This window comes from Plecotus auritus (assembly GCF_963455305.1).
Source record: "Plecotus auritus genome assembly, chromosome: 6".
Lineage (NCBI taxonomy): Eukaryota > Metazoa > Chordata > Mammalia > Chiroptera > Vespertilionidae > Plecotus > Plecotus auritus.
Window position 1 is genome coordinate 171,716,621 of NC_137773.1, and position 12,972 is coordinate 171,729,592.

The following is a 12,972-nucleotide window of genomic DNA, read 5'->3' on the forward strand; positions in this document are numbered from 1 at the left end:
CCTCCGCTCCTTTACTTTGAATTTATATTAGTTCACACAAACACTCCATCCATGCTTTTGTTCCGGCCCTCCGGTCCAGTTTAAAAACCCATTGTGGCCCTCGAGTCAAAAAGTTTGCCCACCCCTGGTAGGGGATGGGTTCACTGGCTCCATAAAGGGGTTCCAGGACAGGCCACCCCAACATTGACTACACCAGCCTAATGCATGGCTTATTTCTCCCTAAGAATTAACATAAATGAGCACTCTGAGTATTCCTAAATTTTACTTGTTGGAAGTTACATAACTCAACTGAACATACAATAATTATAAGTGGTTATTTCTATAATTCCACTTAGGGAACTGAATCTGCCTCAGGGAGAGAGGGGAGACTTGGGGACTTAGAATGTGTGGGCAGAATTATGCTATATTAAAAAGTGAATAGATAGTGCCCTCGGCGATCCCAAATCTGTCTCTTGCTTCAACAGTGTTTGGACAGAACAGACCCAGGACCACCTTTAAGACCAGCCAGCACACTGGGTGTTTGTTTGTTTTTTCTATCTTAACTCCTTATTGCCAGACAACCATGAGCTCCCAAATTTGTCAGAATTATTCCACCGAGGAGGAGGCTGCCATCAACCACCTGGCCAACCTGCATCTGCTGGCCTCCCACACCTACCTCTCTCTGGGCTTTTATTTTGACCTCCACGATGTGGCTCTCGAGGGCGTGGGCCACTTCTTCCCAGAGTTGGCGGAAAAGAAGCACGAGGGCGCTGAGCATCTCTTAAAGTTGCAAAACCAGCGCAGCGGCCGCGTTCTCTTCCAGGACGTGCTGAAGCCTCCCAGGATGAGTGGGCAAAACCCAGGACGCCCTGGAAGCCGCCCTGGCCTGGAGAGGAACCTGAAGCAGGCCCTTGTGGAGCTGCAGGCCCTGGGTTCTACCCGCACAGACCCTCATCTCTGTGACTTCCTGAAGACCAACTTCCTGGATGAGGAGGTGAAACTCATCAAGAAGATGGGCGACACCTGACTCACATCAGCAGGCTGGCCCGCCCCCAGGCTGGGCTGGGTGAGAATCTCTTCGAAAGGCTCACCCTCAAGCACGACCAGGAGCCTTTGGAGCCCAGAGGCCTTTGAGAGGCCCCTCTGCAGCTCCTGGTGTCTGGCTTTTGCCTGAGCCTCTACCTAAAACACTAGCCATTCTTTTAGCCACGCTGAAGCCCTCTCCCATCCATCGGACCAAATGGAAACAATAAAGCTTTATGCAGGAAAAAAAAAGTGAATATCTTTGATATTAACTCTAAAAAAGGAGGGAATGAGAAAGAAAATAGTCAATAATTTTTTTTATTGATATTTTACAGAGTGGAAGGGAGAAGGATAGAGAGCTAGAAACATCGATGAGAGAGAAACATCGATCAGCTGCCTCCTGCACACACCCCACTGGGGATGTGCCCGCAACCAAAGTACATGCCCTTGACCGGAATCGAACCCGGGACCCTTCAGTCTGCAGGCCGACGCTCTATCCACTGAGCCAAACCGGTTTCGGCGTCAATAATTTTTATAGACTATTACCAGATACCACACACACACCCTTTCCTAACAGAAGATTAATTGAAACATTGGACAAGCACTAAATAACTGAAAATACTACACACCATATTAAGCATGTAGTTTTAAAATAGCCACTGGGAATTTCTGGGTGACGAAAACTTGCAAAACACACTTACCTACCTAGGACTCCATTCAGCTCCTTACCTGTCCATGGGCACGGAATTCTACCATATCACTCAGTTTGTTCCTTCCTATGAGCAGATGCCTTTTGTCACCATCTTTTCTCCCTATGTCTGTCTCATTCTTAGCCATAGTTTCTAATTTTTCCAATTCTCTGAGTCCAGGTATTATGCAAGCTTTTTATGGTTTTTCTTCCATTTGTGGTTCCATGCCAAAAGCCCTTCCTGATTTCTCAAGAAGGCTGAAGAGGGACTTAATTCATTTCCCTGCCCCTTTACTTTTTTGTTGGCCAGTAGAATGCCTTGGACCCAGGAAATACTCATCATGCCTGATTTCTCAGAGAAGAGAAAAAGACTCTTCTATACATTTTAACAAAGACGACCTGATTTTGAGATTTCCTGGAGGCATTCCAATTTTAAATTATAAATCATTGTCACCAAATTACTTGCCAAACCATATGTCTTCATGTTTAACTTAGAATTCCGTTATTGCAGTATGGGCTTATCTCCAAGAGAGTCCCATTAACTCTTGGGTTCTCACTCTATTAGAGATTGCTATCCCTGTTCTAAATGTCTTAGGACATCAAAATAGTTTTTGCTGTGCTTGGCAACCAATTAATTAAACAAACCATTAGGCTTGGGGGGAAACGGTCAACATTATTAATTTTCTTATGATTGTCACACTGTAGCTAGACACAGTAGTTGTCTAGCAACTGAAAAATGGATGCTACAGATGTGTGGCTAACCTGCCAGTGCAAAGACAGACTGCATATTCCAATCTTGTTACCCAAACTTTAGAATGCTGCTTCAAATGGCAAACAATTGGAAGATAACAGGTGGATACAAAAATATAATTCTATTTTTAGTAGCTGAGGCAATGATGTGTATTACACACACTTCTTGGATATCATTTGCTGATTGTTATCACTGAGTCAAGCACACAGTAGGAGACCACTAAAAAAAAATTATTAACTGTTTTCCATTACATGAGCTTTGATGAGGAAATGGTCGGGAAAAGTAAATTTACTGGAAAATTGTTGCCAAACTGTTGTTATTCTAAGCCATCTGATCACATGTGGTAGCAGCCCATGGTGATGATGATGGATGAAACAGGTAGCAAAGCTGCTTGAGTCTCTAACACTCCAATCTATCTTCACTTTCAAAACCGTGTCTTCTTCTTTCAGGCTACAGTAATTTTGTTAGCATTCTAGTAATGCATGTGATTTTAATAGGTGTGCTATGCTGTTAAAAGTTAAGTATAGGAGAAACCAAGATGGCGGCATAGGTAAACACCTAGACTGCTGCCTTGCACAACAATATCAAAACTACAACTAAAAGACAAAACAGACACCATCCAGAACCACAGGAAAACTGGCTGAGTGGAAATTCTACAACTAGAAGGAAAGAGGAAAGCACATTGAGACTCAGAGGAGCTGCAAAAGGCTGAGGTACGGAGACGCGCTCGCGGAGAGGACGGGCGGCTGAGTGCATGGGCGGCTGAGTGCGTGGCTGGCTTTCCCAAGTGGGAGGGAGACAGAAGCTCCCGACTGTGCTGAACTCCACTCCTGGACGAGACTCTGGGAACCCAGTCTTATTCAGGGGGAATCTGGACTGTCAGGAAAAGAGAAAGCACACTGAGACTCAGGGGAGCTGCGGAAGGCAGAGGTCCGGAGGCACGCGCACGCAGGGAGGACTGACTGCTGAGTGCACAGGCGGCTGAGTGCGCGGCTGGCTTTCTAAAGCGGGAGGGAGATGGAAGCTCCTGACTGCACTGAACTCCAGTTCTGGGCGAGTTTCTGGGAACGAGGACTCATTCGGGGAGAAACTGGACTGTCTGGCAGCGGGTGAAACTCAAGGGCAGCTTTCTCTCAGAGATGCTTGCAGCGATTACCAAGGGACACTGAGACCCAGGGGCCTCATAGGGCAGGGCTGATGGGAAGACAAGGCTGTCTGCTCTGCCCTGAGACTCCGCCCCATCCAAGCTGAGCACAGAGGCTTTTGCAATTTTGCAAGCTTTGTCTCATAAGGGTGTCTCCAGCACAGAAGTTCTCCCAGCATAGACACAGCTCATCCTCACAGCCAATTGGCCTGGAGGTCATTTCCTCCCAGTGATACCAACAACAATCAAGGCTTAACTACAACAAGGCTGTGCACACAATCCACAAAAGGGTGCACCAAGAGTGTCCACCTCAGGTAACTGAGGGAGGCTGAGCCACTGGGCCCTATAGGACACCTAGCACACAAAGCTACTCTACCAACTCAGGGAAGCAGCAAAAATGTGGAGACAAAGAAACAGATCACAAATGAAAGAAATGGAGGAAAGCAAATGACTGGATATAGAGTTCAAAACCACGGTTATAAGGTTTTTTAAGAATTTCTTAGAAAAGGCCAATAAATTCAACGAGACCCTCGAGGATATGAAAAAGGACCAACTAGAAATTAAACATACACTGACTGAAATAAAAAATATTATACAGAGACCTAACAGCAGATTAGAGGACCGCAAGAATCAAGTCAAAGATTTGAAATACAAAGAAGCAAAAAAACACTCAACCAGAAAAGCAAAAAGAAAAAAGAATCCAAAAATATGAAGATAGTGTAAGGAGCCTCTGGGACAACCTCAAGCATACCAACATCAGAATTATGGGGGTGCCAGAAGAAGAGAGAGAGCAAGATACTGAAAACCTTTTTGAAGAAATGACCGAAAACTTCCCCCACCTGGTGAAAAAAAATAGATTTACAAGTCCAGGAAGTGCAGAGAACTCCAAACAAAAGGAATCCAAAGAGGACCACACCAAGACACATCATAAATAAAATGCCAAGAGCAAAAGACAAAGAGAGAATATTAAAAGCAGCAAGAGAAAAACAGTTAGTTACCTACAAGGGGGCACCCATACGATTGTCAGCTGACTTCTCAACAGAAACTATGCAGGCCAGACGGGAGTGGCAAGAAATATTCAAAGTGATGAATAGCAAGAACCTACAACTGAGATTACTCTACCCAGCAAAGCTATCATTCAGAATTGAAGGTCAGATAAAGAGCTTCACAGATAAGAAAAAGCTAAAGGAGTTCATCACCGCCAAACCAGTATTATATAAAATGCTGAAAGGTATTCTTTAAGAAGAGGAAGAAGAAGAAAAAGGTAAAGATAAAAATTATGAACAACAAATACATGTATATCAACAAGTGAATCTAAAAATCAAGTTAGGAGATCCAAGATGGCGGCGTAGGTAAACACCTAAACTGCTGCCTCGCACAACAATTTCAAAACTACAACTAAAAGACAAAACGTCTATCACCCAGAACCACGGGAAAGCTGGCTGAGTGGAAGTTCTACAACTAGAAGGAAAGAGCAAACAGCATTGAGGGGTGCACAAGCGCTGAAAAGCTGAGGTACGGAGACGCGCGAATTGGGCTGGCGACGGGTGACTGGGAGCGCTGCTGTTTTCAACCCGAAGGGAGATAAGCTCCCCATTACTCCGAACTCGTTTCTGGGCAGATGCGGGGGACCCAAACTCCTACGGGGAGAAGCTGGACTGTCTGCTGTGGGGTCGGAAAGTGAGGGAGGCTTGCTTGCAGGGCTGCGCGCAGGAACAATTGTTTATTGTGCTGGGGCGCCAGACGCGGGGACACGGTTGGAGACACAGAGCCGCAGAGCCGGCTTACTGGCAGCCATCGCTGTTTGCCACGCCCTAGCCTAGTCACGCCCTGAGACCCTGCCCTGCACAATCTACAAACCCACCCAAGCTCCAAGCAGCGGCTTTAGCATATGAATGACCTGCCTTATCGCAGCTTAACCTAGCAAACTTGCACCCCGGGTCAGACAGCTCCAAAACCTGCAAACCCCAAGCAAAGAGGAGAAAACTGTAGTTCTTACTGTAGCTCCTGCTGGGTGGCCTCAGACAGTAGCTGACCTGCACCCCATTGGAGATCCAGAAGCCAGTGTACCTAGTGGTCAGTGTGAGACACCAAATTTCAACTCCTCACATCCATAAGTGATACATTCAAGAGGCAGACTCAGTGAGCACCAAAGCCCCACTGAAACAAGTCCTGCACCATAAGCGTGTCTCCAGTGCAGCAGTTCTTCCATTATAGACACAGCGGGTCCTCACAGCCAATTGGCCTGGATGTCAATTCCTCCCAGTGTACCAACAGCAATCAAGGCTTAACTACACCAAGACTTTGCACTCAGCCCACAAAGGGGTGTACCAAAGGCGTCCACCTCAGGTGATTGGGGAGGCTGAGCTACTGGCCCCTATATGTCACCTACCACACAAAGCCACTCCATCAACACAGGGAAGCAGCAAAATGCGGAGACAAAGAAACATGTCACGAATGAGAGAAATGGAGGAAAGCAAACTAATGGACGACATAGAGTTCAGAACCACATTTATAAGGTTACTCAAGAACCTTCTAAAAACCGCCGAGAAACTTGATGAGACCTCCAAGGAGCTTAGTGAGACCTTCAAGGACCTTAATGAGAATGCCAGAAAAATGGAAAAGGGCCAGTCAGAAATTAAGCATACACTGTCTGAAATAAAGAATATACAGAAACTCTACTGTAGATCAACGTACCCCAAGAATCAAACCAAAGATCTGAAATATGAGGAAACAAAAAACACCCAACCAGAAAAACAAAAAGAAAAAATCCAAAAATATGAAGATAGTGTAAGGAGCCTCTGGGACGACTTTAAGCGTACCAACATCCGAATTTTTGGGGTGCCAGAAGAAGAGAAAGAGCAAAATATTGAAAACCTATTAGAAGAAATAATGACAGAAAACTTTCCCTACCTGGTGAAAGAAATAGACTTACAAGTTCAGGAAGCACACAGAACCCCATATAAGAGGAATCCAAAGAGGACCACACCAAGACACATCATAATTAAAATGCCAAGGGCAAAAGACAAAGAGAGAATCTTGAAAGCAGCAAGAGAAAAATGGTTAGTTACCTACAAGGGAGCACCCATACGACTGTCAGCTGATTTCTCGGCAGAAACTATGCAGGCCAGAAGGGAGTGGCAAGAAATATTCAAAGTGATGAACAGCAAGAACCTACAACCAAGATTACTCTACCCAACAAAGCTATCATTCAGAGTTGAAGGTCAGATAAAGAGCTTCACAGACAAGAAAAAGCTAAAGGAGTTCATCACCACCAAACCAGGATTACATGAAATGCTGAAGGGTGTTCTTTAAGAAGAGGAAGAAGAAGAAAAAGATAAAGATAAAAATTATGAACAACAAAATGACATCAAATACATACCTACCAACAAGTGAATCTAAAAATCAAGTGAATAAAAAATCTGAAGAACAGAATGGACTGATGAATATAATAGAATCAGGGACATAGAAAGGGAGTGGACTGACAATTCTCAGGGGGAAGGGGGTGTGAGGGGTGCGGGAAGAGACTGGACAAAAAGCTTACACCTATGGATGAAGACAGTGGCGGGGGTAAGGGCATGGGGTGGGGTGGGGAATCTGGTGGAGGGGAGCTAGGGGGGGAAAAAGAGGAACACCTGTAATAATCTGAACAATAAAGATTTATTTAAAAAATTAAAAAAAAATAAAAAAAATAAAAATCAAGTGGGAAAAAAATCGATGAACAGAATAAACTGGTGAATATAATGGAATCAGGGGCATAGAAAGGGAGTGGACTGACAATTCTCAGGGGGAAAGGGGTGTGGGGGGGTGCAGGAAGAGACTGGACAAAAATCGTACACCTAAGGATGAGGACAGTTAGGGGGAGGTAAGGGCAGAGGGTGGGGTGGGAACCGGGTGGAGGGTACCTATGGGGGGGAAAAAGAGGAACAATTGTAATAATCTGAACAATAAAGATTTATTAATTTTTTTTTTAAAAAGTTAAGTATAGTAACATATTTTGAAGGGGCTTAAAACTGGAGTATCAAGTATTGAGTCCAGAAGGATGGTGGTAGTCCATTCAACATTGACTCAAAAGGATTGTTTTTAAAAAAATTTATTTTTCAGTTACAGTTGACATACAATATTTTATTAGTTTCAGGTATATAACCCAGTGATTGGACATTCTATAACTTACTAAGTGATCACCCCAATAAATCTAGTACCTATTTGATACCATAGATAGTTATTAAAATAGTATTGACTATATTCCCTATGCTGTACTTTATATCCCCATGACTTACTCTGTAACTACCAATTTGTACTTAATTCCTTTACTTTTTTGCCCATTCCCCACCTATAAGGATTTATTGAGCACTTATGTGGTAGGAATTATGTGAGCATTGGACACACAATGGTGTATAAAACAAATGTTGCTCCTGTCTACATGGAATTTACAACCTAGTGGGATAAAGAGGCCAAGGAAAAGGTCACAAATGGATATAAAACAGCAAATCATGCTAAGTTTGATGAAGAAATAGTACAGAGTGAGAAGAGAAAGTGTAGGGAAAAACAATTCCTTGGCAGGGTGGGGTGTGTTCAGGGCCGGTATCTCTGAGGTAGACCTTTAAGTTGATTCTTGAAGCATGAATATGAATTAACCTGGTGGGAAGTGAGGGGACGAACATCTGAAATAGAGGGAACAGCATAACTTTTAGGAAGGCTTTATGAATTTGAGAAACTGAAGTTGTGACTGGAGCTTAGAGTGCAACGGGCAGTCACAGGAAAAGGGTGTGGAGTTGGAGAGCCTTGTAGGCCATGGTAAGAACGTTGGATTTCATTGCAAGAAATGGGCAACTGAATAAGCTACCTTTATTATTACTAGAACAATTCACCATGAGCCCTGCTCCATGTATTGCTAGAAGACACTCCGCTGCTGTTGTCTCAACGGCCGAAGTAAGAGTACATAATCTTGAGGTGATAGGGCAAAACATCCCAAGGAAACAAGAAGAAATTTTACCAAGGAAAAATGTTTGGGACTCATCATTACCCTTTATTGTCTCAAAACAGAAGAGGAAGTCTGAGAAAGCATTGTTCAATTTCTCAGCAGAGGGACTTTTATATAAATGAGATTCACAAATCTCACTAAAACATAATAAAATAAAAAAAAGTGTGAAGGCCCCTCAGCTCTTCTAATCTCCTCTCTTATTCATTTTTTCCAAACTCAGATCTTTATAAAATGCTGATGACAAAGACAAATGTTTTGTTCTATTCTCCCACGGGTCCACCTCATCCATGATAGAAGCTTCAAAGAGCTTCATTTGCAAAGATTATTTTCCAGGTGATATCCTTATACCCACACAGTCATTAGAACACATAAGCAGACACTGCTCACTTCTGGCCTTAAGTATTGACCTAATGAGAGGGTCTTTCGGGTCTGAGAGGCACACTGACCTAAAGTCGTTGCGAGATAATATTGGGATGGCAACATCACATTCTCTCTCTGCATTTATTGAAATGATCATATGACTTTTTTCTTTATTCTGTAAATATGGTGAATTATATTGATTCTTCTTAGAATGTTGAACCAACCTTGCAATCCCATGATAACTTCACTTGATTAGGATGTATTGCCTTTTTATATATAGCTAAATTTGATTTTTCTAATATTGGGAGGTTGTTTCTATATTCATAAAGGATATTGATCTGTAATTCCAAAGAAATCTGAGCCCAGTCTATTTTCCATTCCTATTTTTTTTTTTACTCAATTCTTATAGAAAACCCTCCCTTATTCCCTCTCTCAAGTATCTATCTGTCTAATCCAGTGGTTCTCAACCTTTTTAATGCCGCAACCCTTTAATGCAGTTCCTCATGTTGTGGTGACCCTCAACCATAAAATTATTTTCATTGCTACTTCAAAACTGTAATTTTGCTACTGTTATGAATCGTAATGTAAATATCTGTGTTTTCCGATGGTCTTAGGCGACCCTGCTAGCGGTTCTCAACCTGTGGGTCACAAAAGTTATGAAGTAGCACCGAAAATAATTTTATGGTTGGGGGTCACCACAACAAGAGGAACTGTATTAAAGGGTCGTGGCATTAGGAAGGTTGAGAACCACTGATCTAATCCAATCTACTTACCTACCTTTCATTCTTTCTTTAATTACAAAATTTACCTAGGACAAGTTTGGTGTTTATATGCATACACCAATATTATTTTTTTTCTTAGTTTAGAAAAATTTCAACTATTAAATTGACAAATATTTATTTAGTGAGTACTATGTGGCAAATACTCTAATATGGGTTCATGAATAAGGCACCATCATTTTCATATCATGATACTAGCTTTTTCCTTTGGTTTCATAAAGCATAACAATTTTTTTAAGTTTTATTTTAGTCGACAGCAAGTCATTTTTTCAAAGACTGTTGCTTCCTCTAATATTCAAGATAATGGTTCTCCTGTTAGATGTAATTTTTAACAGCCACATATTAATTTTTTTAAATATCACTCATCTTAAAAAGGAGAGAGCTGGCAACTATGTGCAAAAAGAGACACTTAGAATAGTTAGATTATTTACAGTGCCCAAGGTGTGTAATGGCAGAATTGAATTGATGGAGAGACCTCTTCCCTTGTACATATATAAGATCAAATGAACTTAAACATTTTTTTATGGCAACTGAGGTCAAACAAGTATTTACAAAGGTGGGGAAGGAATTGAAGGTATGGATGGTGTGTTCAAATATTGTGGAACAAATGCTGAAAGTTATACAACTGCGTAGTTGCTTGCTGCTGGCGTATTTGCATTCACTAAAATGAGAGAACTACCTGTTTCCATAATGAATGCTAAGATGAGATATACATACATAAAATTATACAGAAATGATCTGCAAAGAGATTATATGTGTCCATTAACAGACCAGACATTTATTTTGTAGACACAACATTCCCTGTAACTGATTATTTTAATATTGACTGAGTGAATAATAACAACTTCATTGGAAAACCTGCCTCCTATAAAGAAGTAACTTACTTTCTCAGATAATTTATTTTTGGAATATAATGAAATTTTTAAAAAGATTGGGTGGATCATTAAAAAATCCACTGTTCATCTCTCTTTAAATTCCATTTTATTGACTACTTAAAGGAATTAGAATTTGACTTTATTGCTTTGATGTTTTAATTAAAGTTTTATATTTAATAAGAAAAGGAAGTTTTATGCCATTGTAGAGATACATGTACTTATAAGAGCTCTTGGAATAATAAAGTAGAAATTATTAGTAAATTGTGTTTATGAGAAATTACTTTTGCTAAGATAATAAAAAAATCAAACTGGGTAGGCATGCAAATCACCATTGGTTTATTGGCCTAGAACCTGGGTATATTTGTGCTAAACCTAAACAATTAATATCTAAGTGATGAAATATTTCTACCTAACGATCAGCAAAACATTAAGAAGCCTAGATCCTAAAAAGATAGGACTTTATAGGTAACTCAATTTAGTTTCTCTAAGTGAATGACTGCATTAGGAAATGAAAAAAACTGAAGGCCAAAGGGTAAAGGACATTGTCACAGTTATGTACAGTGTCTCATACAGTGATGTTTGAATCTAATTTGGAGGGCGTAGAGGGAGGGAGGTAAGAAATGTACAGCTGGTTTGTACCAATGTACTCTGGTAGAGATATACTAATTATTTACGTATCCTTCATTTTACTGAATTTGGTTATTAGTTCTAACAGTTGGTTTGGTTTGGTTTGGTTTTTTTGTGGAGTCACTTAAGTCCCTTTACATACTTGCCTCCTGGCCATTCCTCAATCTCATCAGGCATGTGTCTGTCTGAAGGCTTTGCTCATGCTGTTCCCTCTGCCTGGAATGCTCTTCTCTAAAATACGTGAGGCTTGCCACTTTGTCACCTTCAGATATTTTACCCAAACGTCACCTTCTAAACCAGGACCACCATGTACGGTTGTGCATGTCGTGCCTTGCTTAAGGGCAGAGGGTACCTTTCCCCTGTGGTCTAGCAGCAACAAGTAACTAAGCTATGACCAGCAGTCAAATCTGCTTATGGAAGAAATAGCCCTCCTTACTCCAGCCTGCTGATGGTCTCCTCATATCTACACTCCTACCTCACAGATGCAATTATACAATTGTGGATATACCAAGTGCAATTATGCACAAATGCAATTATGTTCATAACCATAACCTTAAGATCTAACATTTACTGAGCAAATACTTCAACCAGGCCCTGTAGTCAACCCTTTCCACTGATTATTGGTTTAATCCTCACAAAAAATACGCTGTGGTAGCTACTATTATTATAACTGAGCGTATTCTTGGTTATAATAATAATACATCTGCATTTCAATTACTAGTGCCATCATTGTCCTCACATTCCTCTGTGACTCATTAGCTTGTTAAGATTTCCCTTACAATGTCTTCCATGAATTCTGAGGGGTCAAGTGGAATAAGGCACTGTTCAAACAGTGTAACATTTCAGTTTGCACAACCGTAGCCAGCGAAATTGAGGGTTAGAGGTGTTCTAAGAATACAGGAAAAAGGGGTTCTTTGTATATCCTTCAAAAATAGAACATCAAAGACAATGCTAGCAAACTCATTAATATTCCCCTCATCCTTTTCATTCTGTCTGCATAATCAATTCTTGTTTTGTCAAACCTTGGATCAGCTGCCTACTTCCATAAAGGCATCTACTTCTGGGGTACAAGAGTCTTGGAAGTTCCAACTGACACCCCTGACACAGTCTGACAGGTCTCCACTCACAGTGGCAAGGTTAGCTTCTCTGGGGAACCTGCAGCCATGAGTATATTCCTTGCAGTATCAATAATTAGAGCGTCTGGTGCAATTCTTCCGACCAGTGCTCCGAGGCTGTCCTTTGTAGTTACTTTCAGGAGATCTAGTTTCTGGCCTGCAGCTTATAGCAGGACTTCAGGCAGAGTGAAAGGAGAGAAACCATTTGTTGGCGACAAAACTAAATGATTTTAATTCGCTACAGGGACAAATAAGATTTTAAAATGGAGGATGGTAGCCCTGGCTGATGTGGCTCAGTTGGTTGAGCGTTGTCCCATGCACCAAAAGGTTGCTGCCTCTGTTCCCCGGCAGGGCACGTGCCAGGTTACAGGCTCAATCCCCAGTGGGGAGCATGCAGGAGGAAGCCGATGGATGTTTCTCTCTCTCTCTCATTGAGGTTTCTCTATCTCTCTCTCCCTCCCTCTCCTTTCCTCTCTCTCTAGGATCAATAAAAACATATTTAAATAAATAAATAAATAAATAACATGAAGGATGGTAGAATTCTTTAATGGAATAAATATATTCCCAGGGAAAAGGTCTCAGGATTTTTAGGTGGGGGAGTCTCAGTAAACATTAGCAAAGCCAGGCAGAAGCACACTCAGGACATT

At 41.6% G+C, this 12,972-nt stretch overlaps 1 pseudogene across 1 annotated transcript; it reads left to right on the plus strand.

Annotated features, from left to right (window-relative positions):
* The first annotated feature begins 562 nt into the window (after positions 1-562).
* On the plus strand, positions 563-1,113 carry LOC308251882 (ferritin light chain-like; annotated as a pseudogene). Its single transcript has one exon. The product of its transcript is annotated as a ferritin light chain-like (transcript).
* Positions 1,114-12,972: the final 11,859 nt, after the last annotated feature.